The sequence below is a fragment of the Ranitomeya variabilis genome, chromosome 3 (genome assembly GCF_051348905.1).
Source record: "Ranitomeya variabilis isolate aRanVar5 chromosome 3, aRanVar5.hap1, whole genome shotgun sequence".
NCBI classification, from domain to species: domain Eukaryota; kingdom Metazoa; phylum Chordata; class Amphibia; order Anura; family Dendrobatidae; genus Ranitomeya; species Ranitomeya variabilis.
Genome location: NC_135234.1, coordinates 376,113,100 through 376,138,969, shown reverse-complemented (window position 1 = coordinate 376,138,969; position 25,870 = coordinate 376,113,100). Strand labels below are relative to the sequence as shown.

General features: G+C 48.3%; 74 pseudogenes; all 74 read left to right on the top strand.

Moving 5' to 3' along the window:
• The first annotated feature begins 13 nt into the window (after positions 1–13).
• Positions 14–189, top strand: LOC143760408 (U2 spliceosomal RNA; annotated as a pseudogene).
• A 177-nt stretch (positions 190–366) lies between these two features.
• On the top strand, positions 367–542 carry LOC143818898 (U2 spliceosomal RNA; annotated as a pseudogene).
• Positions 543–719: 177 nt separating this feature from the next.
• Positions 720–895, top strand: LOC143763177 (U2 spliceosomal RNA; annotated as a pseudogene).
• Positions 896–1,072: 177 nt separating this feature from the next.
• LOC143761400 (U2 spliceosomal RNA) lies at positions 1,073–1,248 on the top strand (annotated as a pseudogene).
• Positions 1,249–1,425: 177 nt separating this feature from the next.
• Positions 1,426–1,601, top strand: LOC143818695 (U2 spliceosomal RNA; annotated as a pseudogene).
• Positions 1,602–1,778: 177 nt separating this feature from the next.
• LOC143762822 (U2 spliceosomal RNA) lies at positions 1,779–1,954 on the top strand (annotated as a pseudogene).
• Positions 1,955–2,131: 177 nt separating this feature from the next.
• LOC143761389 (U2 spliceosomal RNA) lies at positions 2,132–2,307 on the top strand (annotated as a pseudogene).
• A 177-nt stretch (positions 2,308–2,484) lies between these two features.
• Positions 2,485–2,660, top strand: LOC143818694 (U2 spliceosomal RNA; annotated as a pseudogene).
• Positions 2,661–2,837: 177 nt separating this feature from the next.
• On the top strand, positions 2,838–3,013 carry LOC143762821 (U2 spliceosomal RNA; annotated as a pseudogene).
• A 177-nt stretch (positions 3,014–3,190) lies between these two features.
• Positions 3,191–3,366, top strand: LOC143762133 (U2 spliceosomal RNA; annotated as a pseudogene).
• A 177-nt stretch (positions 3,367–3,543) lies between these two features.
• LOC143762262 (U2 spliceosomal RNA) lies at positions 3,544–3,720 on the top strand (annotated as a pseudogene).
• Positions 3,721–3,896: 176 nt separating this feature from the next.
• On the top strand, positions 3,897–4,072 carry LOC143760025 (U2 spliceosomal RNA; annotated as a pseudogene).
• Positions 4,073–4,249: 177 nt separating this feature from the next.
• On the top strand, positions 4,250–4,428 carry LOC143762668 (U2 spliceosomal RNA; annotated as a pseudogene).
• Positions 4,429–4,602: 174 nt separating this feature from the next.
• Positions 4,603–4,778, top strand: LOC143761046 (U2 spliceosomal RNA; annotated as a pseudogene).
• Positions 4,779–4,955: 177 nt separating this feature from the next.
• LOC143761865 (U2 spliceosomal RNA) lies at positions 4,956–5,131 on the top strand (annotated as a pseudogene).
• A 177-nt stretch (positions 5,132–5,308) lies between these two features.
• On the top strand, positions 5,309–5,484 carry LOC143759727 (U2 spliceosomal RNA; annotated as a pseudogene).
• A 177-nt stretch (positions 5,485–5,661) lies between these two features.
• Positions 5,662–5,837, top strand: LOC143761322 (U2 spliceosomal RNA; annotated as a pseudogene).
• Positions 5,838–5,930: 93 nt separating this feature from the next.
• LOC143760406 (U2 spliceosomal RNA) lies at positions 5,931–6,106 on the top strand (annotated as a pseudogene).
• A 177-nt stretch (positions 6,107–6,283) lies between these two features.
• On the top strand, positions 6,284–6,459 carry LOC143818897 (U2 spliceosomal RNA; annotated as a pseudogene).
• Positions 6,460–6,636: 177 nt separating this feature from the next.
• LOC143763176 (U2 spliceosomal RNA) lies at positions 6,637–6,812 on the top strand (annotated as a pseudogene).
• A 177-nt stretch (positions 6,813–6,989) lies between these two features.
• On the top strand, positions 6,990–7,165 carry LOC143759810 (U2 spliceosomal RNA; annotated as a pseudogene).
• A 177-nt stretch (positions 7,166–7,342) lies between these two features.
• LOC143818693 (U2 spliceosomal RNA) lies at positions 7,343–7,518 on the top strand (annotated as a pseudogene).
• Positions 7,519–7,695: 177 nt separating this feature from the next.
• Positions 7,696–7,871, top strand: LOC143762820 (U2 spliceosomal RNA; annotated as a pseudogene).
• Positions 7,872–8,048: 177 nt separating this feature from the next.
• On the top strand, positions 8,049–8,224 carry LOC143762132 (U2 spliceosomal RNA; annotated as a pseudogene).
• Positions 8,225–8,401: 177 nt separating this feature from the next.
• LOC143762261 (U2 spliceosomal RNA) lies at positions 8,402–8,578 on the top strand (annotated as a pseudogene).
• Positions 8,579–8,754: 176 nt separating this feature from the next.
• On the top strand, positions 8,755–8,930 carry LOC143760023 (U2 spliceosomal RNA; annotated as a pseudogene).
• Positions 8,931–9,107: 177 nt separating this feature from the next.
• Positions 9,108–9,286, top strand: LOC143762667 (U2 spliceosomal RNA; annotated as a pseudogene).
• Positions 9,287–9,460: 174 nt separating this feature from the next.
• LOC143760202 (U2 spliceosomal RNA) lies at positions 9,461–9,636 on the top strand (annotated as a pseudogene).
• Positions 9,637–9,813: 177 nt separating this feature from the next.
• On the top strand, positions 9,814–9,991 carry LOC143759520 (U2 spliceosomal RNA; annotated as a pseudogene).
• Positions 9,992–10,166: 175 nt separating this feature from the next.
• Positions 10,167–10,342, top strand: LOC143762772 (U2 spliceosomal RNA; annotated as a pseudogene).
• A 177-nt stretch (positions 10,343–10,519) lies between these two features.
• LOC143761045 (U2 spliceosomal RNA) lies at positions 10,520–10,695 on the top strand (annotated as a pseudogene).
• A 177-nt stretch (positions 10,696–10,872) lies between these two features.
• Positions 10,873–11,048, top strand: LOC143759376 (U2 spliceosomal RNA; annotated as a pseudogene).
• A 177-nt stretch (positions 11,049–11,225) lies between these two features.
• LOC143761043 (U2 spliceosomal RNA) lies at positions 11,226–11,401 on the top strand (annotated as a pseudogene).
• Positions 11,402–11,578: 177 nt separating this feature from the next.
• LOC143759725 (U2 spliceosomal RNA) lies at positions 11,579–11,754 on the top strand (annotated as a pseudogene).
• Positions 11,755–11,931: 177 nt separating this feature from the next.
• On the top strand, positions 11,932–12,109 carry LOC143759519 (U2 spliceosomal RNA; annotated as a pseudogene).
• A 175-nt stretch (positions 12,110–12,284) lies between these two features.
• Positions 12,285–12,460, top strand: LOC143760475 (U2 spliceosomal RNA; annotated as a pseudogene).
• A 177-nt stretch (positions 12,461–12,637) lies between these two features.
• On the top strand, positions 12,638–12,813 carry LOC143761042 (U2 spliceosomal RNA; annotated as a pseudogene).
• Positions 12,814–12,990: 177 nt separating this feature from the next.
• On the top strand, positions 12,991–13,166 carry LOC143761041 (U2 spliceosomal RNA; annotated as a pseudogene).
• Positions 13,167–13,343: 177 nt separating this feature from the next.
• Positions 13,344–13,519, top strand: LOC143759724 (U2 spliceosomal RNA; annotated as a pseudogene).
• Positions 13,520–13,696: 177 nt separating this feature from the next.
• LOC143761040 (U2 spliceosomal RNA) lies at positions 13,697–13,872 on the top strand (annotated as a pseudogene).
• A 177-nt stretch (positions 13,873–14,049) lies between these two features.
• LOC143760673 (U2 spliceosomal RNA) lies at positions 14,050–14,225 on the top strand (annotated as a pseudogene).
• Positions 14,226–14,402: 177 nt separating this feature from the next.
• LOC143760705 (U2 spliceosomal RNA) lies at positions 14,403–14,578 on the top strand (annotated as a pseudogene).
• A 177-nt stretch (positions 14,579–14,755) lies between these two features.
• Positions 14,756–14,931, top strand: LOC143761039 (U2 spliceosomal RNA; annotated as a pseudogene).
• A 177-nt stretch (positions 14,932–15,108) lies between these two features.
• Positions 15,109–15,284, top strand: LOC143761863 (U2 spliceosomal RNA; annotated as a pseudogene).
• Positions 15,285–15,461: 177 nt separating this feature from the next.
• Positions 15,462–15,637, top strand: LOC143761377 (U2 spliceosomal RNA; annotated as a pseudogene).
• A 177-nt stretch (positions 15,638–15,814) lies between these two features.
• On the top strand, positions 15,815–15,990 carry LOC143818692 (U2 spliceosomal RNA; annotated as a pseudogene).
• A 177-nt stretch (positions 15,991–16,167) lies between these two features.
• On the top strand, positions 16,168–16,343 carry LOC143761038 (U2 spliceosomal RNA; annotated as a pseudogene).
• A 177-nt stretch (positions 16,344–16,520) lies between these two features.
• On the top strand, positions 16,521–16,696 carry LOC143761862 (U2 spliceosomal RNA; annotated as a pseudogene).
• A 177-nt stretch (positions 16,697–16,873) lies between these two features.
• On the top strand, positions 16,874–17,049 carry LOC143759723 (U2 spliceosomal RNA; annotated as a pseudogene).
• Positions 17,050–17,226: 177 nt separating this feature from the next.
• On the top strand, positions 17,227–17,402 carry LOC143761320 (U2 spliceosomal RNA; annotated as a pseudogene).
• A 93-nt stretch (positions 17,403–17,495) lies between these two features.
• Positions 17,496–17,671, top strand: LOC143818691 (U2 spliceosomal RNA; annotated as a pseudogene).
• A 177-nt stretch (positions 17,672–17,848) lies between these two features.
• On the top strand, positions 17,849–18,024 carry LOC143818689 (U2 spliceosomal RNA; annotated as a pseudogene).
• Positions 18,025–18,201: 177 nt separating this feature from the next.
• On the top strand, positions 18,202–18,377 carry LOC143761408 (U2 spliceosomal RNA; annotated as a pseudogene).
• A 177-nt stretch (positions 18,378–18,554) lies between these two features.
• On the top strand, positions 18,555–18,730 carry LOC143762724 (U2 spliceosomal RNA; annotated as a pseudogene).
• A 177-nt stretch (positions 18,731–18,907) lies between these two features.
• On the top strand, positions 18,908–19,083 carry LOC143762131 (U2 spliceosomal RNA; annotated as a pseudogene).
• Positions 19,084–19,260: 177 nt separating this feature from the next.
• Positions 19,261–19,436, top strand: LOC143761586 (U2 spliceosomal RNA; annotated as a pseudogene).
• Positions 19,437–19,613: 177 nt separating this feature from the next.
• LOC143818687 (U2 spliceosomal RNA) lies at positions 19,614–19,789 on the top strand (annotated as a pseudogene).
• A 177-nt stretch (positions 19,790–19,966) lies between these two features.
• LOC143762818 (U2 spliceosomal RNA) lies at positions 19,967–20,142 on the top strand (annotated as a pseudogene).
• A 177-nt stretch (positions 20,143–20,319) lies between these two features.
• On the top strand, positions 20,320–20,495 carry LOC143762130 (U2 spliceosomal RNA; annotated as a pseudogene).
• Positions 20,496–20,672: 177 nt separating this feature from the next.
• LOC143762260 (U2 spliceosomal RNA) lies at positions 20,673–20,849 on the top strand (annotated as a pseudogene).
• Positions 20,850–21,025: 176 nt separating this feature from the next.
• LOC143760022 (U2 spliceosomal RNA) lies at positions 21,026–21,201 on the top strand (annotated as a pseudogene).
• Positions 21,202–21,378: 177 nt separating this feature from the next.
• LOC143762666 (U2 spliceosomal RNA) lies at positions 21,379–21,557 on the top strand (annotated as a pseudogene).
• Positions 21,558–21,731: 174 nt separating this feature from the next.
• Positions 21,732–21,907, top strand: LOC143760201 (U2 spliceosomal RNA; annotated as a pseudogene).
• Positions 21,908–22,084: 177 nt separating this feature from the next.
• LOC143759518 (U2 spliceosomal RNA) lies at positions 22,085–22,262 on the top strand (annotated as a pseudogene).
• A 175-nt stretch (positions 22,263–22,437) lies between these two features.
• On the top strand, positions 22,438–22,613 carry LOC143762771 (U2 spliceosomal RNA; annotated as a pseudogene).
• Positions 22,614–22,790: 177 nt separating this feature from the next.
• On the top strand, positions 22,791–22,966 carry LOC143761037 (U2 spliceosomal RNA; annotated as a pseudogene).
• Positions 22,967–23,143: 177 nt separating this feature from the next.
• LOC143759375 (U2 spliceosomal RNA) lies at positions 23,144–23,319 on the top strand (annotated as a pseudogene).
• A 177-nt stretch (positions 23,320–23,496) lies between these two features.
• Positions 23,497–23,672, top strand: LOC143761036 (U2 spliceosomal RNA; annotated as a pseudogene).
• Positions 23,673–23,849: 177 nt separating this feature from the next.
• LOC143759722 (U2 spliceosomal RNA) lies at positions 23,850–24,025 on the top strand (annotated as a pseudogene).
• Positions 24,026–24,202: 177 nt separating this feature from the next.
• Positions 24,203–24,380, top strand: LOC143759517 (U2 spliceosomal RNA; annotated as a pseudogene).
• A 175-nt stretch (positions 24,381–24,555) lies between these two features.
• Positions 24,556–24,731, top strand: LOC143760474 (U2 spliceosomal RNA; annotated as a pseudogene).
• Positions 24,732–24,908: 177 nt separating this feature from the next.
• Positions 24,909–25,084, top strand: LOC143761035 (U2 spliceosomal RNA; annotated as a pseudogene).
• A 177-nt stretch (positions 25,085–25,261) lies between these two features.
• Positions 25,262–25,437, top strand: LOC143761034 (U2 spliceosomal RNA; annotated as a pseudogene).
• A 177-nt stretch (positions 25,438–25,614) lies between these two features.
• Positions 25,615–25,790, top strand: LOC143759721 (U2 spliceosomal RNA; annotated as a pseudogene).
• Positions 25,791–25,870: the final 80 nt, after the last annotated feature.

Below are 25,870 nucleotides of genomic sequence, written 5' to 3'. Positions count from 1 at the left end.
ACCATTTCTGATCATCGCTTCTCGGCCAAATGGCTCAAGATCAAGCGTAGTGTCTGTTCTTATCTGATACGTCCCCTATTTGGGGACCATATATTAAATAGATTTTTGGAATAGGGAGTTGGAAATGGAGCTTGCTTTGTCGCACGGAACCTTCACGTGCTGTCACAATGGGGATGGAGGGTGTGGTTATGCAGATTCAAAACGCGTTGTGCACAGCTTGAACACACGCACACCGCAGAACTATCATCTACAGAACTTCCAGAGTTTCTGGAAAATGTCTTCCCTGTGGCAATCTTTTGCTATGTCTCCACAGTGGGTTTCGGTTGTAGGCCTTGGTGCGGCCCAAGTGGCAAACCATTTCTGATCATCGCTTCTCGGCCAAATGGCTCAAGATCAAGCGTAGTGTCTGTTCTTATCTGATACGTCCCCTATTTGGGGACCATATATTAAATAGATTTTTGGAATAGGGAGCTGGAAATGGAGCTTGCTTTGTCGCACGGAACCTTCATGTGCTGTCACAATGGGGATGGAGGGTGTGGTTATGCAGATTCAAAACGCGTTGTGCACAGCTTGAACACACGCACACCGCAGAACTGTCATCGACAGAGCTTCCAGAGTTTCTGGAAAATGTCTTCCCTGCGGCAATCTTTTGCTATGTCTCCACAGTGGGTTTCGGTTTTAGGCCTTGGTGCGGCCCAAGTGGCAACCCATTTCTGATCATCGCTTGTCGGCCAAATGGCTCAAGTTTAAGCGTAGTGTCTGTTCTTATCTGATACGTCCCCTATTTGGGGACCATATATTAAATGGATTTTTGGAATAGGGAGCTGGAAATGGAGCTTGCTTTGTCACACGGAACCTTCACGTGCTGTCACAATGGGGATGGAGGGTGTGGTTATGCAGATTCAAAACGCGTTGTGCACAGCTTGAACACACGCACACCGCAGAACTGTCATCTACAGAGCTTCCAGAGTTTTTGGAAAATGTCTTCCCTGCGGCAATCTTTTGCTATGTCTCCACAGTGGGTTTCGGTTGTAGGCCTTGGTGCGGCCCAAGTGGCAAACCATTTCTGATCATCGCTTCTCGGCCAAATGGCTCAAGATCAAGTGTAGTGTCTGTTCTTATCTGATACGTCCCCTATTTGGGGACCATATATTAAATAGATTTTTGGAATAGGGAGCTGGAAATGGAGCTTGCTTTGTCGCACGGAACCTTCACGTGCTGTCACAATGGGGATGGAGGGTGTGGTTATGCAGATTCAAAACGCGTTGTGCACAGCTTGAACACACGCACACCGCAGAACTGTCATCTACAGAGCTTCCAGAGTTTCTGGAAAATGTCTTCCCTGCGGCAATCTTTTGCTATGTCTCCACAGTGGGTTTCGGTTGTAGGCCTTGGTGTGGCCCAAGTGGCAAACCATTTCTGATCATCGCTTCTCGGCCAAATGGCTCAAGATCAAGCGTAGTGTCTGTTCTTATCTGATACGTCCCCTATTTGGGGACCATATATTAAATGGATTTTTGGAATAGGGAGCTGGAAATGGAGCTTGCTTCGTCGCACGGAACCTTCACGTGCTGTCACAATGGGGATGGAGGGTGTGGTTATGCAGATTCAAAACGCGTTGTGCACAGCTTGAACACACGCACACCACAGAACTGTCATCTACAGAGCTTCCAGAGTTTCTGGAAAATGTCTTCCCTGCGGCAATCTTTTGCTATGTCTCCACAGTGGGTTTCGGTTGTAGGCCTTGGTGCGGCCCAAGTGGCAAACCATTTCTGATCATCGCATCTCGGCCAAATGGCTCAAGATCAAGCGTAGAGTCTGTTCTTATCTGATACGTCCCCTATTTGGGGACCATATATTAAATGGATTTTTGGAATAGGATGCTGGAAATGGAGCTTGCTTTGTCGCACGGAACCTTCACGTGCTGTCACAATGGGGATGGAGGGTGTGGTTATGCAGATTCAAAACGCGTTGTGCACAGCTTGAACACACGCACACCGCAGAACTGTCATCTACAGAGCTTCCAGAGTTTTTGGAAAATGTCTTCCCTGCGGCAATCTTTTGCTATGTCTCCACAGTGGGTTTCGGTTGTAGGCCTTGGTGCGGCCCAAGTGGCAAACCATTTCTGATCATCGCTTCTCGGCCAAATGGCTCAAGATCAAGTGTAGTGTCTGTTCTTATCTGATACGTCCCCTATTTGGGGACCATATATTAAATAGATTTTTGGAATAGGGAGCTGGAAATGGAGCTTGCTTTGTCGCACGGAACCTTCACGTGCTGTCACAATGGGGATGGAGGGTGTGGTTATGCAGATTCAAAACGCGTTGTGCACAGCTTGAACACACGCACACCGCAGAACTGTCATCTACAGAGCTTCCAGAGTTTCTGGAAAATGTCTTCCCTGCGGCAATCTTTTGCTATGTCTCCACAGTGGGTTTCGGTTGTAGGCCTTGGTGTGGCCCAAGTGGCAAACCATTTCTGATCATCGCTTCTCGGCCAAATGGCTCAAGATCAAGCGTAGTGTCTGTTCTTATCTGATACGTCCCCTATTTGGGGACCATATATTAAATGGATTTTTGGAATAGGGAGCTGGAAATGGAGCTTGCTTCGTCGCACGGAACCTTCACGTGCTGTCACAATGGGGATGGAGGGTGTGGTTATGCAGATTCAAAACGCGTTGTGCACAGCTTGAACACACGCACACCACAGAACTGTCATCTACAGAGCTTCCAGAGTTTCTGGAAAATGTCTTCCCTGCGGCAATCTTTTGCTATGTCTCCACAGTGGGTTTCGGTTGTAGGCCTTGGTGCGGCCCAAGTGGCAAACCATTTCTGATCATCGCATCTCGGCCAAATGGCTCAAGATCAAGCGTAGAGTCTGTTCTTATCTGATACGTCCCCTATTTGGGGACCATATATTAAATGGATTTTTGGAATAGGATGCTGGAAATGGAGCTTGCTTTGTCGCACGGAACCTTCACGTGCTGTCACAATGGGGATGGAGGGTGTGGTTATGCAGATTCAAAACGCGTTGTGCACAGCTTGAACACACGCACACCGCAGAACTGTCATCTACAGAGCTTCCAGAGTTTCTGGAAAATGTCTTCCCTGCGGCAATCTTTTGCTATGTCTCCACAGTGGGTTTCGGTTGTAGGCCTTGGTGCGGCCCAAATGGCAAACCATTTCTGATCATCGCTTCTCGGCCAAATGGCTCAAGATCAAGCGTAGAGTCTGTTCTTATCTGATACGTCCCCTATTTGGGGACCATATATTAAATGGATTTTTGGAATAGGGAGCTGGCAATGGAGCTTGCTTTGTCGCACGGAACCTTCACGTGCTGTCACAATGGGGATGGAGGGTGTGGTTATGCAGATTCGAAACGCGTTGTATACAGCTTGAACACACGCACACCGCAGAACTGTCATCTACAGAGCTTCCAGAGTTTCTGGAAAATGTCTTCCCTGCGGCAATCTTTTGCTATGTCTCCACAGTGGGTTTCGGTTGTAGGCCTTGGTGCGGCCCAAGTGGCAAACCATTTCTGATCATCGCTTCTCGGCCAAATGGCTCAAGATCAAGCGTAGTGTCTGTTCTTATCTGATACGTACCCTATTTGGGGACCATATATTAAATAGATTTTTGGAATAGGGAACTGGAAATGGAGCTTGCTTTGTCGCACGGAACCTTCACTTGCTGTCACAATGGGGATGGAGGGTGTGGTTATGCAGATTCAAAACGCGTTGTGCACAGCTTGAACACACGCACACCGCAGAACTGTCATCTACAGAACTTCCAGAGTTTCTGGAAAATGTCTTCCCTTCGGCAATCTTTTGCTATGTCTCCACAGTGGGTTTCGGTTGTAGGCCTTGGTGCGGCCCAAGTGGCACACCATTTCTGATCATCGCTTCTCGGCCAAATGGCTCAAGATCAAGCGTAGTGTCTGTTCTTATCTGATACGTCCCCTATTTGGGGACCATATATTAAATGGATTTTTGGAATAGGGAGCTGGAAATGGAGCTTGCTTTGTCGCACGGAACCTTCACGTGCTGTCACAATGGGGATGGAGGGTGTGGTTATGCAGATTCAAAACGCGTTGTGCACAGCTTGAACACACGCACACCGCAGAACTGTCATCTACAGAGCTTCCAGAGTTTCTGGAAAATGTCTTCCCTGCGGCAATCTTTTGCTATGTCTCCACAGTGGGTTTCAGTTGTAGGCCTTGGGGCGGCCCAAGTGGCAAACCATTTCTGATCATCGCTTCTCGGCCAAATGGCTCAAGATCAAGCGTAGTGTCTGTTCTTCTCGGATACGTCCCCTATTTGGGGACCATATATTAAATGGATTTTTGGAATAGGGAGCTGGAAATGGAGCTTGCTTTGTCACACGGAACCTTCACGTGCTGTCACAATGGGGATGGAGGGTGTGATTATGCAGATTCAAAACGCGTTGTGCACAGCTTGAACACACGCACACCGCAGAACTGTCATCGACAAAGCTTCCAGAGTTTCTGGAAAATGTCTTCCCTGCGGCAATCTTTTGCTATGTCTCCACAGTGGGTTTCGGTTGTAGGCCTTGGTGCGGCCCAAGTGGCAAACCATTTCTGATCATCGCTTCTCGGCCAAATGGCTCAAGATCAAGCGTAGTGTCTGTTCTTATCTGATACGTCCCCTATTTGGGGACCATATATTAAATGGATTTTTGGAATAGGGAGCTGGAAATGGAGCTTGCTTTGTCACACGGAACCTTCACGTGCTGTCACAATGGGGATGGAGGGTGTGGTTATGCAGATTCGAAACGCGTTGTGCACAGCTTGAACACACGCACACCGCAGAACTGTCATCTACAGAGCTTCCAGAGTTTCTGGAAAATGTCTTCCCTGCGGCAATCTTTTGCTAAGTCTCCACAGTGGGTTTCGGTTGTAGGCCTTGGTGCGGCCCAAGTGGCAAACCATTTCTGATCATCGCTTCTCGGCCAAATGGCTCAAGATCAAGCGTAGAGTCTGTTCTTATCTGATACGTCCCCTATTTGGGGACCATATATTAAATGGATTTTTGGAATAGGATGCTGGAAATGGAGCTTGCTTTGTCGCACGGAACCTTCACGTGCTGTCACAATGGGGATGGAGGGTGTGGTTATGCAGATTCAAAACGCGTTGTGCACAGCTTGAACACACGCACACCGCAGAACTGTCATCTACAGAGCTTCCAGAGTTTCTGGAAAATGTCTTCCCTGCGGCAATCTTTTGCTATGTCTCCACAGTGGGTTTCGGTTGTAGGCCTTGGTGCGGCCCAAATGGCGAACCATTTCTGATCATCGCTTCTCGGCCAAATGGCTCAAGATCAAGCGTAGTGTCTGTTCTTATCTGATACGTCCCCTATTTGGGGACCATATATTAAATAGATTTTTGGAATAGGGAGCTGGAAATGGAGCTTGCTTTGTCGCACGGAACCTTCACGTGCTGTCACAATGGGGATGGAGGGTGTGGTTATGCAGATTCAAAACGCGTTGTGCACAGCTTGAACACACGCACACCGCAGAACTGTCATCTACAGAGCTTCCAGAGTTTCTGGAAAATGTCTTCCCTGCGGCAATCTTTTGCTATGTCTCCACAGTGGGTTTCGGTTGTAGGCCTTGGTGCGGCCCAAGTGGCAAACCATTTCTGATCATCGCTTCTCGGCCAAATGGCTCAAGATCAAGCGTAGTGTCTGTTCTTATCTGATACGTCCCCTATTTGGGGACCATATATTAAATAGATTTTTGGAATAGGGAGCTGGAAATGGAGCTTGCTTTGTCGCATGGAACCTTCACGTGCTGTCACAATGGGGATGGAGGGTGTGGTTATGCAGATTCAAAACGCATTGTGCACAGCTTGTCTCCACAGTGGGTTTCGGTTGTAGGCCTTGGTGCGGCCCAAGTGGCAAACCATTTCTGATCATCGCTTCTCGGCCAAATGGCTCAAGATCAAGCGTAGTGTCTGTTCTTATCTGATACGTCCCCTATTTGGGGACCATATATTAAATAGATTTTTGGAATAGGGAGTTGGAAATGGAGCTTGCTTTGTCGCACGGAACCTTCACGTGCTGTCACAATGGGGATGGAGGGTGTGGTTATGCAGATTCAAAACGCGTTGTGCACAGCTTGAACACACGCACACCGCAGAACTATCATCTACAGAACTTCCAGAGTTTCTGGAAAATGTCTTCCCTGCGGCAATCTTTTGCTATGTCTCCACAGTGGGTTTCGGTTGTAGGCCTTGGTGCGGCCCAAGTGGCAAACCATTTCTGATCATCGCTTCTCGGCCAAATGGCTCAAGATCAAGCGTAGTGTCTGTTCTTATCTGATACGTCCCCTATTTGGGGACCATATATTAAATAGATTTTTGGAATAGGGAGCTGGAAATGGAGCTTGCTTTGTCGCACGGAACCTTCATGTGCTGTCACAATGGGGATGGAGGGTGTGGTTATGCAGATTCAAAACGCGTTGTGCACAGCTTGAACACACGCACACCGCAGAACTGTCATCGACAGAGCTTCCAGAGTTTCTGGAAAATGTCTTCCCTGCGGCAATCTTTTGCTATGTCTCCACAGTGGGTTTCGGTTTTAGGCCTTGGTGCGGCCCAAGTGGCAACCCATTTCTGATCATCGCTTGTCGGCCAAATGGCTCAAGTTTAAGCGTAGTGTCTGTTCTTATCTGATACGTCCCCTATTTGGGGACCATATATTAAATGGATTTTTGGAATAGGGAGCTGGAAATGGAGCTTGCTTTGTCACACGGAACCTTCACGTGCTGTCACAATGGGGATGGAGGGTGTGGTTATGCAGATTCAAAACGCGTTGTGCACAGCTTGAACACACGCACACCGCAGAACTGTCATCTACAGAGCTTCCAGAGTTTTTGGAAAATGTCTTCCCTGCGGCAATCTTTTGCTATGTCTCCACAGTGGGTTTCGGTTGTAGGCCTTGGTGCGGCCCAAGTGGCAAACCATTTCTGATCATCGCTTCTCGGCCAAATGGCTCAAGATCAAGAGTAGTGTCTGTTCTTATCTGATACGTCCCCTATTTGGGGACCATATATTAAATAGATTTTTGGAATAGGGAGCTGGAAATGGAGCTTGCTTTGTCGCACGGAACCTTCACGTGCTGTCACAATGGGGATGGAGGGTGTGGTTATGCAGATTCAAAACGCGTTGTGCACAGCTTGAACACACGCACACCGCAGAACTGTCATCTACAGAGCTTCCAGAGTTTCTGGAAAATGTCTTCCCTGCGGCAATCTTTTGCTATGTCTCCACAGTGGGTTTCGGTTGTAGGCCTTGGTGTGGCCCAAGTGGCAAACCATTTCTGATCATCGCTTCTCGGCCAAATGGCTCAAGATCAAGCGTAGTGTCTGTTCTTATCTGATACGTCCCCTATTTGGGGACCATATATTAAATGGATTTTTGGAATAGGGAGCTGGAAATGGAGCTTGCTTCGTCGCACGGAACCTTCACGTGCTGTCACAATGGGGATGGAGGGTGTGGTTATGCAGATTCAAAACGCGTTGTGCACAGCTTGAACACACGCACACCACAGAACTGTCATCTACAGAGCTTCCAGAGTTTCTGGAAAATGTCTTCCCTGCGGCAATCTTTTGCTATGTCCCCACAGTGGGTTTCGGTTGTAGGCCTTGGTGCGGCCCAAGTGGCAAACCATTTCTGATCATCGCATCTCGGCCAAATGGCTCAAGATCAAGCGTAGAGTCTGTTCTTATCTGATACGTCCCCTATTTGGGGACCATATATTAAATGGATTTTTGGAATAGGATGCTGGAAATGGAGCTTGCTTTGTCGCACGGAACCTTCACGTGCTGTCACAATGGGGATGGAGGGTGTGGTTATGCAGATTCAAAACGCGTTGTGCACAGCTTGAACACACGCACACCGCAGAACTGTCATCTACAGAGCTTCCAGAGTTTCTGGAAAATGTCTTCCCTGCGGCAATCTTTTGCTATGTCTCCACAGTGGGTTTCGGTTGTAGGCCTTGGTGCGGCCCAAATGGCAAACCATTTCTGATCATCGCTTCTCGGCCAAATGGCTCAAGATCAAGCGTAGAGTCTGTTCTTATCTGATACGTCCCCTATTTGGGGACCATATATTAAATGGATTTTTGGAATAGGGAGCTGGCAATGGAGCTTGCTTTGTCGCACGGAACCTTCACGTGCTGTCACAATGGGGATGGAGGGTGTGGTTATGCAGATTCGAAACGCGTTGTATACAGCTTGAACACACGCACACCGCAGAACTGTCATCTACAGAGCTTCCAGAGTTTCTGGAAAATGTCTTCCCTGCGGCAATCTTTTGCTATGTCTCCACAGTGGGTTTCGGTTGTAGGCCTTGGTGCGGCCCAAGTGGCAAACCATTTCTGATCATCGCTTCTCGGCCAAATGGCTCAAGATCAAGCGTAGTGTCTGTTCTTATCTGATACGTACCCTATTTGGGGACCATATATTAAATAGATTTTTGGAATAGGGAACTGGAAATGGAGCTTGCTTTGTCGCACGGAACCTTCACTTGCTGTCACAATGGGGATGGAGGGTGTGGTTATGCAGATTCAAAACGCGTTGTGCACAGCTTGAACACACGCACACCGCAGAACTGTCATCTACAGAACTTCCAGAGTTTCTGGAAAATGTCTTCCCTGCGGCAATCTTTTGCTATGTCTCCACAGTGGGTTTCGGTTGTAGGCCTTGGTGCGGCCCAAGTGGCACACCATTTCTGATCATCGCTTCTCGGCCAAATGGCTCAAGATCAAGCGTAGTGTCTGTTCTTATCTGATACGTCCCCTATTTGGGGACCATATATTAAATGGATTTTTGGAATAGGGAGCTGGAAATGGAGCTTGCTTTGTCGCACGGAACCTTCACGTGCTGTCACAATGGGGATGGAGGGTGTGGTTATGCAGATTCAAAACGCGTTGTGCACAGCTTGAACACACGCACACCGCAGAACTGTCATCTACAGAGCTTCCAGAGTTTCTGGAAAATGTCTTCCCTGCGGCAATCTTTTGCTATGTCTCCACAGTGGGTTTCAGTTGTAGGCCTTGGGGCGGCCCAAGTGGCAAACCATTTCTGATCATCGCTTCTCGGCCAAATGGCTCAAGATCAAGCGTAGTGTCTGTTCTTCTCGGATACGTCCCCTATTTGGGGACCATATATTAAATGGATTTTTGGAATAGGGAGCTGGAAATGGAGCTTGCTTTGTCACACGGAACCTTCACGTGCTGTCACAATGGGGATGGAGGGTGTGATTATGCAGATTCAAAACGCGTTGTGCACAGCTTGAACACACGCACACCGCAGAACTGTCATCGACAAAGCTTCCAGAGTTTCTGGAAAATGTCTTCCCTGCGGCAATCTTTTGCTATGTCTCCACAGTGGGTTTCGGTTGTAGGCCTTGGTGCGGCCCAAGTGGCAAACCATTTCTGATCATCGTTTCTCGGCCAAATGGCTCAAGATCAAGCGTAGTGTCTGTTCTTATCTGATACGTCCCCTATTTGGGGACCATATATTAAATAGATTTTTGGAATAGGGAGCTGGAAATGGAGCTTGCTTTGTCGCACAGAACCTTCACGTGCTGTCACAATGAGGATGGAGGGTGTGGTTATGCAGATTCAAAATGCGTTGTGCACAGCTTGAACACACGCACACCGCAGAACTGTCATCTACAGAGCTTCCAGGGTTTCTGGAAAATGTCTTCCCTGCGGCAATCTTTTGCTATGTCTCCACAGTGGGTTACGGTTGTAGGCCTTGGTGAGGCCTAAGTGGCAAACCATTTCTGATCATCGCTTCTCGGCCAAATGGCTCAAGATCAAGCGTAGTGTCTGTTCTTATCTGATACGTCCCCTATTTGGGGACCATATATTAAATGGATTTTTGGAAAACGGAGCTGGAAATGGAGCTTGCTTCGTCGGACGGAACCTTCACATGCTGTCACAATGGGGATGGAGGGTGTGGTTATGCAGATTCAAAACGCGTTGTGCACAGCTTGAACACACGCACACCGCAGAACTGTCATCGACAGAGCTTCCAGAGTTTCTGGAAAATGTCTTCCCTGCGGCAATCTTTTGCTATGTCTCCACAGTGGGTTTCGGTTGTAGGCCTTGGTGCGGCCCAAGTGGCAAACCATTTCTGATCATCGCTTCTTGGCCAAATGGCTCAAGATCAAGCGTAGTGTCTGCTCTTATCTGATATGTCCCCTATTTGGGGACCATATATTAAATAGATTTTTGGAATAGGGAGCTGGAAATGGAGCATGCTTTGTCGCACGGAACCTTCACGTGCTGTCACAATGGGGATGGAGGGTGTGGTTATGCAGATTCAAAACGCGTTGTGCACAGCTTGAACACACGCACACCGCAGAACTATCATCTACAGAACCTCCAGAGTTTCTGGAAAATGTCTTCCCTGCGGCAATCTTTTGCTATGTCTCCACAGTGGGTTTCGGTTGTAGGCCTTGGTGCGGCCCAAGTGGCAAACCATTTCTGATCATCGCTTCTCGGCCAAATGGCTCAAGATCAAGCGTAGTGTCTGTTCTTATCTGATACGTCCCCTATTTGGGGACCATATATTAAATGGATTTTTGGAATAGGGAGCTGGAAATGGAGCTTGCTTTGTCACACGGAACCTTCACGTGCTGTCACAATGGGGATGGAGGGTGTGGTTATGCAGATTCAAAACGCGTTGTGCACAGCTTGAACACACGCACACTGCAGAACTGTCATCGACAGAGCTTCCAGAGTTTCTGGAAAATGTCTTCCCTGCGGCAATCTTTTGCTATGTCTCCACAGTGGGTTTCGGTTGTAGGCCTTGGTGCGGCCCAAGTGGCAAACCATTTCTGATCATCGCTTCTCGGCCAAATGGCTCAAGATCAAGCGTAGTGTCTGTTCTTATCTGATACGTCCCCTATTTGGGGACCATATATTAAATAGATTTTTGGAATAGGGAGCTGGAAATGGAGCTTGCTTTGTCGCACGGAACCTTCACGTGCTGTCACAGTGGGGATGGAGGGTGTGGTTATGCAGATTCAAAACGCGTTGTGCACAGCTTGAACACACGCACACCGCAGAACTGTCATCGACAGAGCTTCCAGAGTTTCTGGAAAATGTCTTCCCTGCGGCAATCTTTTGCTATGTCTCCACAGTGGGTTTCGGTTTTAGGCCTTGGTGCGGCCCAAGTGGCAAACCATTTCTGATCATCGCTTCTCGGCCAAATGGCTCAAGATCAAGCGTAGTGTCTGTTCTTATCTGATACGTCCCCTATTTGGGGACCATATATTAAATGGATTTTTGGAATAGGGAGCTGGAAATGGAGCTTGCTTTGTCACACGGAACCTTCACGTGCTGTCACAATGGGGATGGAGGGTGTGGTTATGCAGATTCAAAACGCGTTGTGCACAGCTTGAACACACGCACACCGCAGAACTGTCATCTACAGAGCTTCCAGAGTTTTTGGAAAATGTCTTCCCTGCGGCAATCTTTTGCTATGTCTCCACAGTGGGTTTCGGTTGTAGGCCTTGGTGCGGCCCAAGTGGCAAACCATTTCTGATCATCGCTTCTCGGCCAAATGGCTCAAGATCAAGCGTAGTGTCTGTTCTTATCTGATACGTCCCCTATTTGGGGACCATATATTAAATAGATTTTTGGAATAGGGAGCTGGAAATGGAGCTTGCTTTGTCGCACGGAACCTTCACGTGCTGTCACAATGGGGATGGAGGGTGTGGTTATGCAGATTCAAAACGCGTTGTGCACAGCTTGAACACACGCACACCGCAGAACTGTCATCGACAGAGCTTCCAGAGTTTCTGGAAAATGTCTTCCCTGCGGCAATCTTTTGCTATGTCTCCACAGTGGGTTTCGGTTTTAGGCCTTGGTGCGGCCCAAGTGGCAAACCATTTCTGATCATCGCTTCTCGGCCAAATGGCTCAAGATCAAGCGTAGTGTCTGTTCTTATCTGATACGTCCCCTATTTGGGGACCATATATTAAATGGATTTTTGGAAAACGGAGCTGGAAATGGAGCTTGCTTCGTCGGACGGAACCTTCACATGCTGTCACAATGGGGATGGAGGGTGTGGTTATGCAGATTCAAAACGCGTTGTGCACAGCTTGAACACACGCACACCGCAGAACTGTCATCTACAGAGCTTCCAGAGTTTCTGGAAAATGTCTTCCCTGCGGCAATCTTTTGCTATGTCTCCACAGTGGGTTTCGGTTGTAGGCCTTGGTGCGGCCCAAGTGGCAAACCATTTCTGATCATCGCTTCTTGGCCAAATGGCTCAAGATCAAGCGTAGTGTCTGCTCTTATCTGATATGTCCCCTATTTGGGGACCATATATTAAATAGATTTTTGGAATAGGGTGCTGGAAATGGAGCTTGCTTTGTCGCACGGAACCTTCACGTGCTGTCACAATGGGGATGGAGGGTGTGGTTATGCAGATTCAAAACGCGTTGTGCACAGCTTGAACACACGCACACCGCAGAACTATCATCTACAGAACTTCCAGAGTTTCTGGAAAATGTCTTCCCTGCGGCAATCTTTTGCTATGTCTCCACAGTGGGTTTCGGTTGTAGGCCTTGGTGCGGCCCAAGTGGCAAACCATTTCTGATCATCGCTTCTCGGCCAAATGGCTCAAGATCAAGCGTAGTGTCTGTTCTTATCTGATACGTCCCCTATTTGGGGACCATATATTAAATGGATTTTTGGAATAGGGAGCTGGAAATGGAGCTTGCTTTGTCACACGGAACCTTCACGTGCTGTCACAATGGGGATGGAGGGTGTGGTTATGCAGATTCAAAACGCGTTGTGCACAGCTTGAACACACGCACACCGCAGAACTATCATCTACAGAACTTCCAGAGTTTCTGGAAAATGTCTTCCCTGCGGCAATCTTTTGCTATGTCTCCACAGTGGGTTTCGGTTGTAGGCCTTGGTGCGGCCCAAGTGGCAAACCATTTCTGATCATCGCTTCTCGGCCAAATGGCTCAAGATCAAGCGTAGTGTCTGTTCTTATCTGATACGTCCCCTATTTGGGGACCATATATTAAATGGATTTTTGGAATAGGGAGCTGGAAATGGAGCTTGCTTTGTCACACGGAACCTTCACGTGCTGTCACAATGGGGATGGAGGGTGTGGTTATGCAGATTCAAAACGCGTTGTGCACAGCTTGAACACACGCACACTGCAGAACTGTCATCGACAGAGCTTCCAGAGTTTCTGGAAAATGTCTTCCCTGCGGCAATCTTTTGCTATGTCTCCACAGTGGGTTTCGGTTGTAGGCCTTGGTGCGGCCCAAGTGGCAAACCATTTCTGATCATCGCTTCTCGGCCAAATGGCTCAAGATCAAGCGTAGTGTCTGTTCTTATCTGATACGTCCCCTATTTGGGGACCATATATTAAATAGATTTTTGGAATAGGGAGCTGGAAATGGAGCTTGCTTTGTCGCACGGAACCTTCACGTGCTGTCACAATGGGGATGGAGGGTGTGGTTATGCAGATTCAAAACGCGTTGTGCACAGCTTGAACACACGCACACCGCAGAACTGTCATCGACAGAGCTTCCAGAGTTTCTGGAAAATGTCTTCCCTGCGGCAATCTTTTGCTATGTCTCCACAGTGGGTTTCGGTTTTAGGCCTTGGTGCGGCCCAAGTGGCAAACCATTTCTGATCATCGCTTCTCGGCCAAATGGCTCAAGATCAAGCGTAGTGTCTGTTCTTATCTGATACGTCCCCTATTTGGGGACCATATATTAAATGGATTTTTGGAATAGGGAGCTGGAAATGGAGCTTGCTTTGTCACACGGAACCTTCACGTGCTGTCACAATGGGGATGGAGGGTGTGGTTATGCAGATTCAAAACGTGTTGTGCACAGCTTGAACACACGCACACCGCAGAACTGTCATCTACAGAGCTTCCAGAGTTTTTGGAAAATGTCTTCCCTGCGGCAATCTTTTGCTATGTCTCCACAGTGGGTTTCGGTTGTAGGCCTTGGTGCGGCCCAAGTGGCAAACCATTTCTGATCATCGCTTCTCGGCCAAATGGCTCAAGATCAAGCGTAGTGTCTGTTCTTATCTGATACGTCCCCTATTTGGGGACCATATATTAAATAGATTTTTGGAATAGGGAGCTGGAAATGGAGCTTGCTTTGTCACACGGAACCTTCACGTGCTGTCACAATGGGGATGGAGGGTGTGGTTATGCAGATTCAAAACGCGTTGTGCACTGCTTGAACACACGCACACCGCAGAACTGTCATCTACAGAGCTTCCAGAGTTTTTGGAAAATGTCTTCCCTGCGGCAATCTTTTGCTATGTCTCCACAGTGGGTTTCGGTTGTAGGCCTTGGTGTGGCCCAAGTGGCAAACCATTTCTGATCATCGCTTCTCGGCCAAATGGCTCAAGATCAAGCGTAGTGTCTGTTCTTATCTGATACATCCCCTATTTGGGGACCATATATTAAATGGATTTTTGGAATAGGGAGCTGGAAATGGAGCTTGCTTCGTCGCACGGAACCTTCACGTGCTGTCACAATGGGGATGGAGGGTGTGGTTATGCAGATTCAAAACGCGTTGTGCACAGCTTGAACACACGCACACCGCAGAACTGTCATCTACAGAGCTTCCAGAGTTTCTGGAAAATGTCTTCCCTGCGGCAATCTTTTGCTATGTCTCCACAGTGGGTTTCGGTTGTAGGCCTTGGTGCGGCCCAAGTGGCAAACCATTTCTGATCATCGCTTCTCGGCCAAATGGCTCAAGATCAAGCGTAGTGTCTGTTCTTATCTGATACGTCCCCTATTTGGGGACCATATATTAAATGGATTTTTGGAATAGGGAGCTGGAAATGGAGCTTGCTTTGTCACACGGAACCTTCACGTGCTGTCACAATGGGGATGGAGGGTGTGGTTATGCAGATTCGAAACGCGTTGTGCACAGCTTGAACACACGCACACCGCAGAACTGTCATCTACAGAGCTTCCAGAGTTTCTGGAAAATGTCTTCCCTGCGGCAATCTTTTGCTAAGTCTCCACAGTGGGTTTCGGTTGTAGGCCTTGGTGCGGCCCAAGTGGCAAATCATTTCTGATCATCGCTTCTCGGCCAAATGGCTCAAGATCAAGCGTAGAGTCTGTTCTTATCTGATACGTCCCCTATTTGGGGACCATATATTAAATGGATTTTTGGAATAGGATGCTGGAAATGGAGCTTGCTTTGTCGCACGGAACCTTCACGTGCTGTCACAATGGGGATGGAGGGTGTGGTTATGCAGATTCAAAACGCGTTGTGCACTGCTTGAACACACGCACACCGCAGAACTGTCATCTACAGAGCTTCCAGAGTTTTTGGAAAATGTCTTCCCTGCGGCAATCTTTTGCTATGTCTCCACAGTGGGTTTCGGTTGTAGGCCTTGGTGCGGCCCAAGTGGCAAACCATTTCTGATCATCGCTTCTCGGCCAAATGGCTCAAGATCAAGTGTAGTGTCTGTTCTTATCTGATACGTCCCCTATTTGGGGACCATATATTAAATAGATTTTTGGAATAGGGAGCTGGAAATGGAGCTTGCTTTGTCGCACGGAACCTTCACGTGCTGTCACAATGGGGATGGAGGGTGTGGTTATGCAGATTCAAAACGCGTTGTGCACAGCTTGAACACACGCACACCGCAGAACTGTCATCTACAGAGCTTCCAGAGTTTCTGGAAAATGTCTTCCCTGCGGCAATCTTTTGCTATGTCTCCACAGTGGGTTTCGGTTGTAGGCCTTGGTGTGGCCCAAGTGGCAAACCATTTCTGATCATCGCTTCTCGGCCAAATGGCTCAAGATCAAGCGTAGTGTCTGTTCTTATCTGATACGTCCCCTATTTGGGGACCATATATTAAATGGATTTTTGGAATAGGGAGCTGGAAATGGAGCTTGCTTCGTCGCACGGAACCTTCACGTGCTGTCACAATGGGGATGGAGGGTGTGGTTATGCAGATTCAAAACGCGTTGTGCACAGCTTGAACACACGCACACCGCAGAACTGTCATCTACAGAGCTTCCAGAGTTTCTGGAAAATGTCTTCCCTGCGGCAATCTTTTGCTATGTCTCCACAGTGGGTTTCGGTTGTAGGCCTTGGTGCGGCCCAAGTGGCAAACCATTTCTGATCATCGCTTCTCGGCCAAATGGCTCAAGATCAAGCGTAGTGTCTGTTCTTATCTGATACGTCCCCTATTTGGGGACCATATATTAAATGGATTTTTGGAATAGGGAGCTGGAAATGGAGCTTGCTTTGTCACACGGAACCTTCACGTGCTGTCACAATGGGGATGGAGGGTGTGGTTATGCAGATTCGAAACGCGTTGTGCACAGCTTGAACACACGCACACCGCAGAACTGTCATCTACAGAGCTTTCAGAGTTTCTGGAAAATGTCTTCCCTGCGGCAATCTTTTGCTAAGTCTCCACAGTGGGTTTCGGTTGTAGGCCTTGGTGCGGCCCAAGTGGCAAATCATTTCTGATCATCGCTTCTCGGCCAAATGGCTCAAGATCAAGCGTAGAGTCTGTTCTTATCTGATACGTCCCCTATTTGGGGACCATATATTAAATGGATTTTTGGAATAGGATGCTGGAAATGGAGCTTGCTTTGTCGCACGGAACCTTCACGTGCTGTCACAATGGGGATGGAGGGTGTGGTTATGCAGATTCAAAACGCGTTGTGCACAGCTTGAACACACGCACACCGCAGAACTGTCATCTACAGAGCTTCCAGAGTTTCTGGAAAATGTCTTCCCTGCGGCAATCTTTTGCTATGTCTCCACAGTGGGTTTCGGTTGTAGGCCTTGGTGCGGCCCAAATGGCGAACCATTTCTGATCATCGCTTCTCGGCCAAATGGCTCAAGATCAAGCGTAGTGTCTGTTCTTATCTGATACGTCCCCTATTTGGGGACCATATATTAAATAGATTTTTGGAATAGGGAGCTGGAAATGGAGCTTGCTTTGTCGCACGGAACCTTCACGTGCTGTCACAATGGGGATGGAGGGTGTGGTTATGCAGATTCAAAACGCGTTGTGCACAGCTTGAACACACGCACACCGCAGAACTGTCATCTACAGAGCTTCCAGAGTTTCTGGAAAATGTCTTCCCTGCGGCAATCTTTTGCTATGTCTCCACAGTGGGTTTCGGTTGTAGGCCTTGGTGCGGCCCAAGTGGCAAACCATTTCTGATCATCGCTTCTCGGCCAAATGGCTCAAGATCAAGCGTAGTGTCTGTTCTTATCTGATACGTCCCCTATTTGGGGACCATATATTAAATAGATTTTTGGAATAGGGAGCTGGAAATGGAGCTTGCTTTGTCGCATGGAACCTTCACGTGCTGTCACAATGGGGATGGAGGGTGTGGTTATGCAGATTCAAAACGCGTTGTGCACAGCTTGTCTCCACAGTGGGTTTCGGTTGTAGGCCTTGGTGCGGCCCAAGTGGCAAACCATTTCTGATCATCGCTTCTCGGCCAAATGGCTCAAGATCAAGCGTAGTGTCTGTTCTTATCTGATACGTCCCCTATTTGGGGACCATATATTAAATGGATTTTTGGAATAGGGAGCTGGAAATGGAGCTTGCTTCGTCGCACGGAACCTTCACGTGCTGTCACAATGGGGATGGAGGGTGTGGTTATGCAGATTCAAAACGCGTTGTGCACAGCTTGAACACACGCACACCGCAGAACTGTCATCGACAGAGCTTCCAGAGTTTCTGGAAAATGTCTTCCCTGCGGCAATCTTTTGCTATGTCTCCACAGTGGGTTTCGGTTTTAGGCCTTGGTGCGGCCCAAGTGGCAAACCATTTCTGATCATCGCTTCTCGGCCAAATGGCTCAAGATCAAGCGTAGTGTCTGTTCTTATCTGATACGTCCCCTATTTGGGGACCATATATTAAATGGATTTTTGGAATAGGGAGCTGGAAATGGAGCTTGCTTCGTCGCACGGAACCTTCACGTGCTGTCACAATGGGGATGGAGGGTGTGGTTATGCAGATTCAAAACGCGTTGTGCACAGCTTGAACACACGCACACCACAGAACTGTCATCGACAGAGCTTCCAGAGTTTCTGGAAAATGTCTTCCCTGCGGCAATCTTTTGCTATGTCTCCACAGTGGGTTTCGGTTGTAGGCCTTGGTGCGGCCCAAGTGGCAAACCATTTCTGATCATCGCTTCTCGGCCAAATGGCTCAAGATCAAGCGTAGTGTCTGTTCTTATCTGATACGTCCCCTATTTGGGGACCATATATTACATGGATTTTTGGAATAGGGAGCTGGAAATGGAGCTTGCTTTGTCACACGGAACCTTCACGTGCTGTCACAATGGGGATGGAGGGTGTGGTTATGCAGATTCGAAACGCGTTGTGCACAGCTTGAACACACGCACACCGCAGAACTGTCATCTACAGAGCTTCCAGAGTTTCTGGAAAATGTCTTCCCTGCGGCAATCTTTTGCTAAGTCTCCACAGTGGGTTTCGGTTGTAGGCCTTGGTGCGGCCCAAGTGGCAAACCATTTCTGATCATCGCTTCTCGGCCAAATGGCTCAAGATCAAGCGTAGAGTCTGTTCTTATCTGATACGTCCCTTATTTGGGGACCATATATTAAATGGATTTTTGGAATAGGATGCTGGAAATGGAGCTTGCTTTGTCGCACGGAACCTTCACGTGCTGTCACAATGGGGATGGAGGGTGTGGTTATGCAGATTCAAAACGCGTTGTGCACAGCTTGAACACACGCACACCGCAGAACTGTCATCTACAGAGCTTCCAGAGTTTCTGGAAAATGTCTTCCCTGCGGCAATCTTTTGCTATATCTCCACAGTGGGTTTCGGTTGTAGGCCTTGGTGCGGCCCAAATGGCAAACCATTTCTGATCATCGCTTCTCGGCCAAATGGCTCAAGATCAAGCGTAGAGTCTGTTCTTATCTGATACGTCCCCTATTTGGGGACCATATATTAAATGGATTTTTGGAATAGGGAGCTGGCAATGGAGCTTGCTTTGTCGCACGGAACCTTCACGTGCTGTCACAATGGGGATGGAGGGTGTGGTTATGCAGATTCGAAACGCGTTGTATACAGCTTGAACACACGCACACCGCAGAACTGTCATCTACAGAGCTTCCAAAGTTTCTGGAAAATGTCTTCCCTGCGGCAATCTTTTGCTATGTCTCCACAGTGGGTTTCGGTTGTAGGCCTTGGTGCGGCCCAAGTGGCAAACCATTTCTGATCATCGCTTCTCGGCCAAATGGCTCAAGATCAAGCGTAGAGTCTGTTCTTATCTGATACGTCCCCTATTTGGGGACCATATATTAAATGGATTTTTGGAATAGGGAGCTGGAAATGGAGCTTGCTTTGTCGCACGGAACCTTCACGTGCTGTCACAATGGGGATGGAGGGTGTGGTTATGCAGATTCAAAACGCGTTGTGCACAGCTTGAACACACGCACACCGCAGAACTGTCATCTACAGAGCTTCCAGAGTTTCTGGAAAATGTCTTCCCTGCGGCAATCTTTTGCTATGTCTCCACAGTGGGTTTCGGTTGTAGGCCTTGGTGCGGCCCAAGTGGCAAACCATTTCTGATCATCGCTTCTCGGCCAAATGGCTCAAGATCAAGCGTAGTGTCTGTTCTTATCTGATACGTCCCCTATTTGGGGACCATATATTAAATGGATTTTTGGAATAGGGAGCTGGAAATGGAGCTTGCTTCGTCGCACGGAACCTTCACGTGCTGTCACAATGGGGATGGAGGGTGTGGTTATGCAGATTCAAAACGCGTTGTGCACAGCTTGAACACACGCACACCACAGAACTGTCATCTACAGAGCTTCCAGAGTTTCTGGAAAATGTCTTCCCTGCGGCAATCTTTTGCTATGTCCCCACAGTGGGTTTCGGTTGTAGGCCTTGGTGCGGCCCAAGTGGCAAACCATTTCTGATCATCGCATCTCGGCCAAATGGCTCAAGATCAAGCGTAGAGTCTGTTCTTATCTGATACGTCCCCTATTTGGGGACCATATATTAAATGGATTTTTGGAATAGGATGCTGGAAATGGAGCTTGCTTTGTCGCACGGAACCTTCACGTGCTGTCACAATGGGGATGGAGGGTGTGGTTATGCAGATTCAAAACGCGTTGTGCACAGCTTGAACACACGCACACCGCAGAACTGTCATCTACAGAGCTTCCAGAGTTTCTGGAAAATGTCTTCCCTGCGGCAATCTTTTGCTATGTCTCCACAGTGGGTTTCGGTTGTAGGCCTTGGTGCGGCCCAAATGGCAAACCATTTCTGATCATCGCTTCTCGGCCAAATGGCTCAAGATCAAGCGTAGAGTCTGTTCTTATCTGATACGTCCCCTATTTGGGGACCATATATTAAATGGATTTTTGGAATAGGGAGCTGGCAATGGAGCTTGCTTTGTCGCACGGAACCTTCACGTGCTGTCACAATGGGGATGGAGGGTGTGGTTATGCAGATTCGAAACGCGTTGTATACAGCTTGAACACACGCACACCGCAGAACTGTCATCTACAGAGCTTCCAGAGTTTCTGGAAAATGTCTTCCCTGCGGCAATCTTTTGCTATGTCTCCACAGTGGGTTTCGGTTGTAGGCCTTGGTGCGGCCCAAGTGGCAAACCATTTCTGATCATCGCTTCTCGGCCAAATGGCTCAAGATCAAGCGTAGTGTCTGTTCTTATCTGATACGTACCCTATTTGGGGACCATATATTAAATAGATTTTTGGAATAGGGAACTGGAAATGGAGCTTGCTTTGTCGCACGGAACCTTCACTTGCTGTCACAATGGGGATGGAGGGTGTGGTTATGCAGATTCAAAACGCGTTGTGCACAGCTTGAACACACGCACACCGCAGAACTGTCATCTACAGAACTTCCAGAGTTTCTGGAAAATGTCTTCCCTGCGGCAATCTTTTGCTATGTCTCCACAGTGGGTTTCGGTTGTAGGCCTTGGTGCGGCCCAAGTGGCACACCATTTCTGATCATCGCTTCTCGGCCAAATGGCTCAAGATCAAGCGTAGTGTCTGTTCTTATCTGATACGTCCCCTATTTGGGGACCATATATTAAATGGATTTTTGGAATAGGGAGCTGGAAATGGAGCTTGCTTTGTCGCACGGAACCTTCACGTGCTGTCACAATGGGGATGGAGGGTGTGGTTATGCAGATTCAAAACGCGTTGTGCACAGCTTGAACACACGCACACCGCAGAACTGTCATCTACAGAGCTTCCAGAGTTTCTGGAAAATGTCTTCCCTGCGGCAATCTTTTGCTATGTCTCCACAGTGGGTTTCAGTTGTAGGCCTTGGGGCGGCCCAAGTGGCAAACCATTTCTGATCATCGCTTCTCGGCCAAATGGCTCAAGATCAAGCGTAGTGTCTGTTCTTCTCGGATACGTCCCCTATTTGGGGACCATATATTAAATGGATTTTTGGAATAGGGAGCTGGAAATGGAGCTTGCTTTGTCACACGGAACCTTCACGTGCTGTCACAATGGGGATGGAGGGTGTGATTATGCAGATTCAAAACGCGTTGTGCACAGCTTGAACACACGCACACCGCAGAACTGTCATCGACAAAGCTTCCAGAGTTTCTGGAAAATGTCTTCCCTGCGGCAATCTTTTGCTATGTCTCCACAGCGGGTTTCGGTTGTAGGCCTTGGTGCGGCCCAAGTGGCAAACCATTTCTGATCATCGTTTCTCGGCCAAATGGCTCAAGATCAAGCGTAGTGTCTGTTCTTATCTGATACGTCCCCTATTTGGGGACCATATATTAAATAGATTTTTGGAATAGGGAGCTGGAAATGGAGCTTGCTTTGTCGCACAGAACCTTCACGTGCTGTCACAATGAGGATGGAGGGTGTGGTTATGCAGATTCAAAATGCGTTGTGCACAGCTTGAACACACGCACACCGCAGAACTGTCATCTACAGAGCTTCCAGGGTTTCTGGAAAATGTCTTCCCTGCGGCAATCTTTTGCTATGTCTCCACAGTGGGTTACGGTTGTAGGCCTTGGTGAGGCCTAAGTGGCAAACCATTTCTGATCATCGCTTCTCGGCCAAATGGCTCAAGATCAAGCGTAGTGTCTGTTCTTATCTGATACGTCCCCTATTTGGGGACCATATATTAAATGGATTTTTGGAAAACGGAGCTGGAAATGGAGCTTGCTTCGTCGGACGGAACCTTCACATGCTGTCACAATGGGGATGGAGGGTGTGGTTATGCAGATTCAAAACGCGTTGTGCACAGCTTGAACACACGCACACCGCAGAACTGTCATCGACAGAGCTTCCAGAGTTTCTGGAAAATGTCTTCCCTGCGGCAATCTTTTGCTATGTCTCCACAGTGGGTTTCGGTTGTAGGCCTTGGTGCGGCCCAAGTGGCAAACCATTTCTGATCATCGCTTCTTGGCCAAATGGCTCAAGATCAAGCGTAGTGTCTGCTCTTATCTGATATGTCCCCTATTTGGGGACCATATATTAAATAGATTTTTGGAATAGGGAGCTGGAAATGGAGCATGCTTTGTCGCACGGAACCTTCACGTGCTGTCACAATGGGGATGGAGGGTGTGGTTATGCAGATTCAAAACGCGTTGTGCACAGCTTGAACACACGCACACCGCAGAACTATCATCTACAGAACCTCCAGAGTTTCTGGAAAATGTCTTCCCTGCGGCAATCTTTTGCTATGTCTCCACAGTGGGTTTCGGTTGTAGGCCTTGGTGCGGCCCAAGTGGCAAACCATTTCTGATCATCGCTTCTCGGCCAAATGGCTCAAGATCAAGCGTAGTGTCTGTTCTTATCTGATACGTCCCCTATTTGGGGACCATATATTAAATGGATTTTTGGAATAGGGAGCTGGAAATGGAGCTTGCTTTGTCACACGGAACCTTCACGTGCTGTCACAATGGGGATGGAGGGTGTGGTTATGCAGATTCAAAACGCGTTGTGCACAGCTTGAACACACGCACACTGCAGAACTGTCATCGACAGAGCTTCCAGAGTTTCTGGAAAATGTCTTCCCTGCGGCAATCTTTTGCTATGTCTCCACAGTGGGTTTCGGTTGTAGGCCTTGGTGCGGCCCAAGTGGCAAACCATTTCTGATCATCGCTTCTCGGCCAAATGGCTCAAGATCAAGCGTAGTGTCTGTTCTTATCTGATACGTCCCCTATTTGGGGACCATATATTAAATAGATTTTTGGAATAGGGAGCTGGAAATGGAGCTTGCTTTGTCGCACGGAACCTTCACGTGCTGTCACAGTGGGGATGGAGGGTGTGGTTATGCAGATTCAAAACGCGTTGTGCACAGCTTGAACACACGCACACCGCAGAACTGTCATCGACAGAGCTTCCAGAGTTTCTGGAAAATGTCTTCCCTGCGGCAATCTTTTGCTATGTCTCCACAGTGGGTTTCGGTTTTAGGCCTTGGTGCGGCCCAAGTGGCAAACCATTTCTGATCATCGCTTCTCGGCCAAATGGCTCAAGATCAAGCGTAGTGTCTGTTCTTATCTGATACGTCCCCTATTTGGGGACCATATATTAAATGGATTTTTGGAATAGGGAGCTGGAAATGGAGCTTGCTTTGTCACACGGAACCTTCACGTGCTGTCACAATGGGGATGGAGGGTGTGGTTATGCAGATTCAAAACGCGTTGTGCACAGCTTGAACACACGCACACCGCAGAACTGTCATCTACAGAGCTTCCAGAGTTTTTGGAAAATGTCTTCCCTGCGGCAATCTTTTGCTATGTCTCCACAGTGGGTTTCGGTTGTAGGCCTTGGTGCGGCCCAAGTGGCAAACCATTTCTGATCATCGCTTCTCGGCCAAATGGCTCAAGATCAAGCGTAGTGTCTGTTCTTATCTGATACGTCCCCTATTTGGGGACCATATATTAAATAGATTTTTGGAATAGGGAGCTGGAAATGGAGCTTGCTTTGTCGCACGGAACCTTCACGTGCTGTCACAATGGGGATGGAGGGTGTGGTTATGCAGATTCAAAACGCGTTGTGCACAGCTTGAACACACGCACACCGCAGAACTGTCATCGACAGAGCTTCCAGAGTTTCTGGAAAATGTCTTCCCTGCGGCAATCTTTTGCTATGTCTCCACAGTGGGTTTCGGTTTTAGGCCTTGGTGCGGCCCAAGTGGCAAACCATTTCTGATCATCGCTTCTCGGCCAAATGGCTCAAGATCAAGCGTAGTGTCTGTTCTTATCTGATACGTCCCCTATTTGGGGACCATATATTAAATGGATTTTTGGAAAACGGAGCTGGAAATGGAGCTTGCTTCGTCGGACGGAACCTTCACATGCTGTCACAATGGGGATGGAGGGTGTGGTTATGCAGATTCAAAACGCGTTGTGCACAGCTTGAACACACGCACACCGCAGAACTGTCATCTACAGAGCTTCCAGAGTTTCTGGAAAATGTCTTCCCTGCGGCAATCTTTTGCTATGTCTCCACAGTGGGTTTCGGTTGTAGGCCTTGGTGCGGCCCAAGTGGCAAACCATTTCTGATCATCGCTTCTTGGCCAAATGGCTCAAGATCAAGCGTAGTGTCTGCTCTTATCTGATATGTCCCCTATTTGGGGACCATATATTAAATAGATTTTTGGAATAGGGTGCTGGAAATGGAGCTTGCTTTGTCGCACGGAACCTTCACGTGCTGTCACAATGGGGATGGAGGGTGTGGTTATGCAGATTCAAAACGCGTTGTGCACAGCTTGAACACACGCACACCGCAGAACTATCATCTACAGAACTTCCAGAGTTTCTGGAAAATGTCTTCCCTGCGGCAATCTTTTGCTATGTCTCCACAGTGGGTTTCGGTTGTAGGCCTTGGTGCGGCCCAAGTGGCAAACCATTTCTGATCATCGCTTCTCGGCCAAATGGCTCAAGATCAAGCGTAGTGTCTGTTCTTATCTGATACGTCCCCTATTTGGGGACCATATATTAAATGGATTTTTGGAATAGGGAGCTGGAAATGGAGCTTGCTTTGTCACACGGAACCTTCACGTGCTGTCACAATGGGGATGGAGGGTGTGGTTATGCAGATTCAAAACGCGTTGTGCACAGCTTGAACACACGCACACCGCAGAACTATCATCTACAGAACTTCCAGAGTTTCTGGAAAATGTCTTCCCTGCGGCAATCTTTTGCTATGTCTCCACAGTGGGTTTCGGTTGTAGGCCTTGGTGCGGCCCAAGTGGCAAACCATTTCTGATCATCGCTTCTCGGCCAAATGGCTCAAGATCAAGCGTAGTGTCTGTTCTTATCTGATACGTCCCCTATTTGGGGACCATATATTAAATGGATTTTTGGAATAGGGAGCTGGAAATGGAGCTTGCTTTGTCACACGGAACCTTCACGTGCTGTCACAATGGGGATGGAGGGTGTGGTTATGCAGATTCAAAACGCGTTGTGCACAGCTTGAACACACGCACACTGCAGAACTGTCATCGACAGAGCTTCCAGAGTTTCTGGAAAATGTCTTCCCTGCGGCAATCTTTTGCTATGTCTCCACAGTGGGTTTCGGTTGTAGGCCTTGGTGCGGCCCAAGTGGCAAACCATTTCTGATCATCGCTTCTCGGCCAAATGGCTCAAGATCAAGCGTAGTGTCTGTTCTTATCTGATACGTCCCCTATTTGGGGACCATATATTAAATAGATTTTTGGAATAGGGAGCTGGAAATGGAGCTTGCTTTGTCGCACGGAACCTTCACGTGCTGTCACAATGGGGATGGAGGGTGTGGTTATGCAGATTCAAAACGCGTTGTGCACAGCTTGAACACACGCACACCGCAGAACTGTCATCGACAGAGCTTCCAGAGTTTCT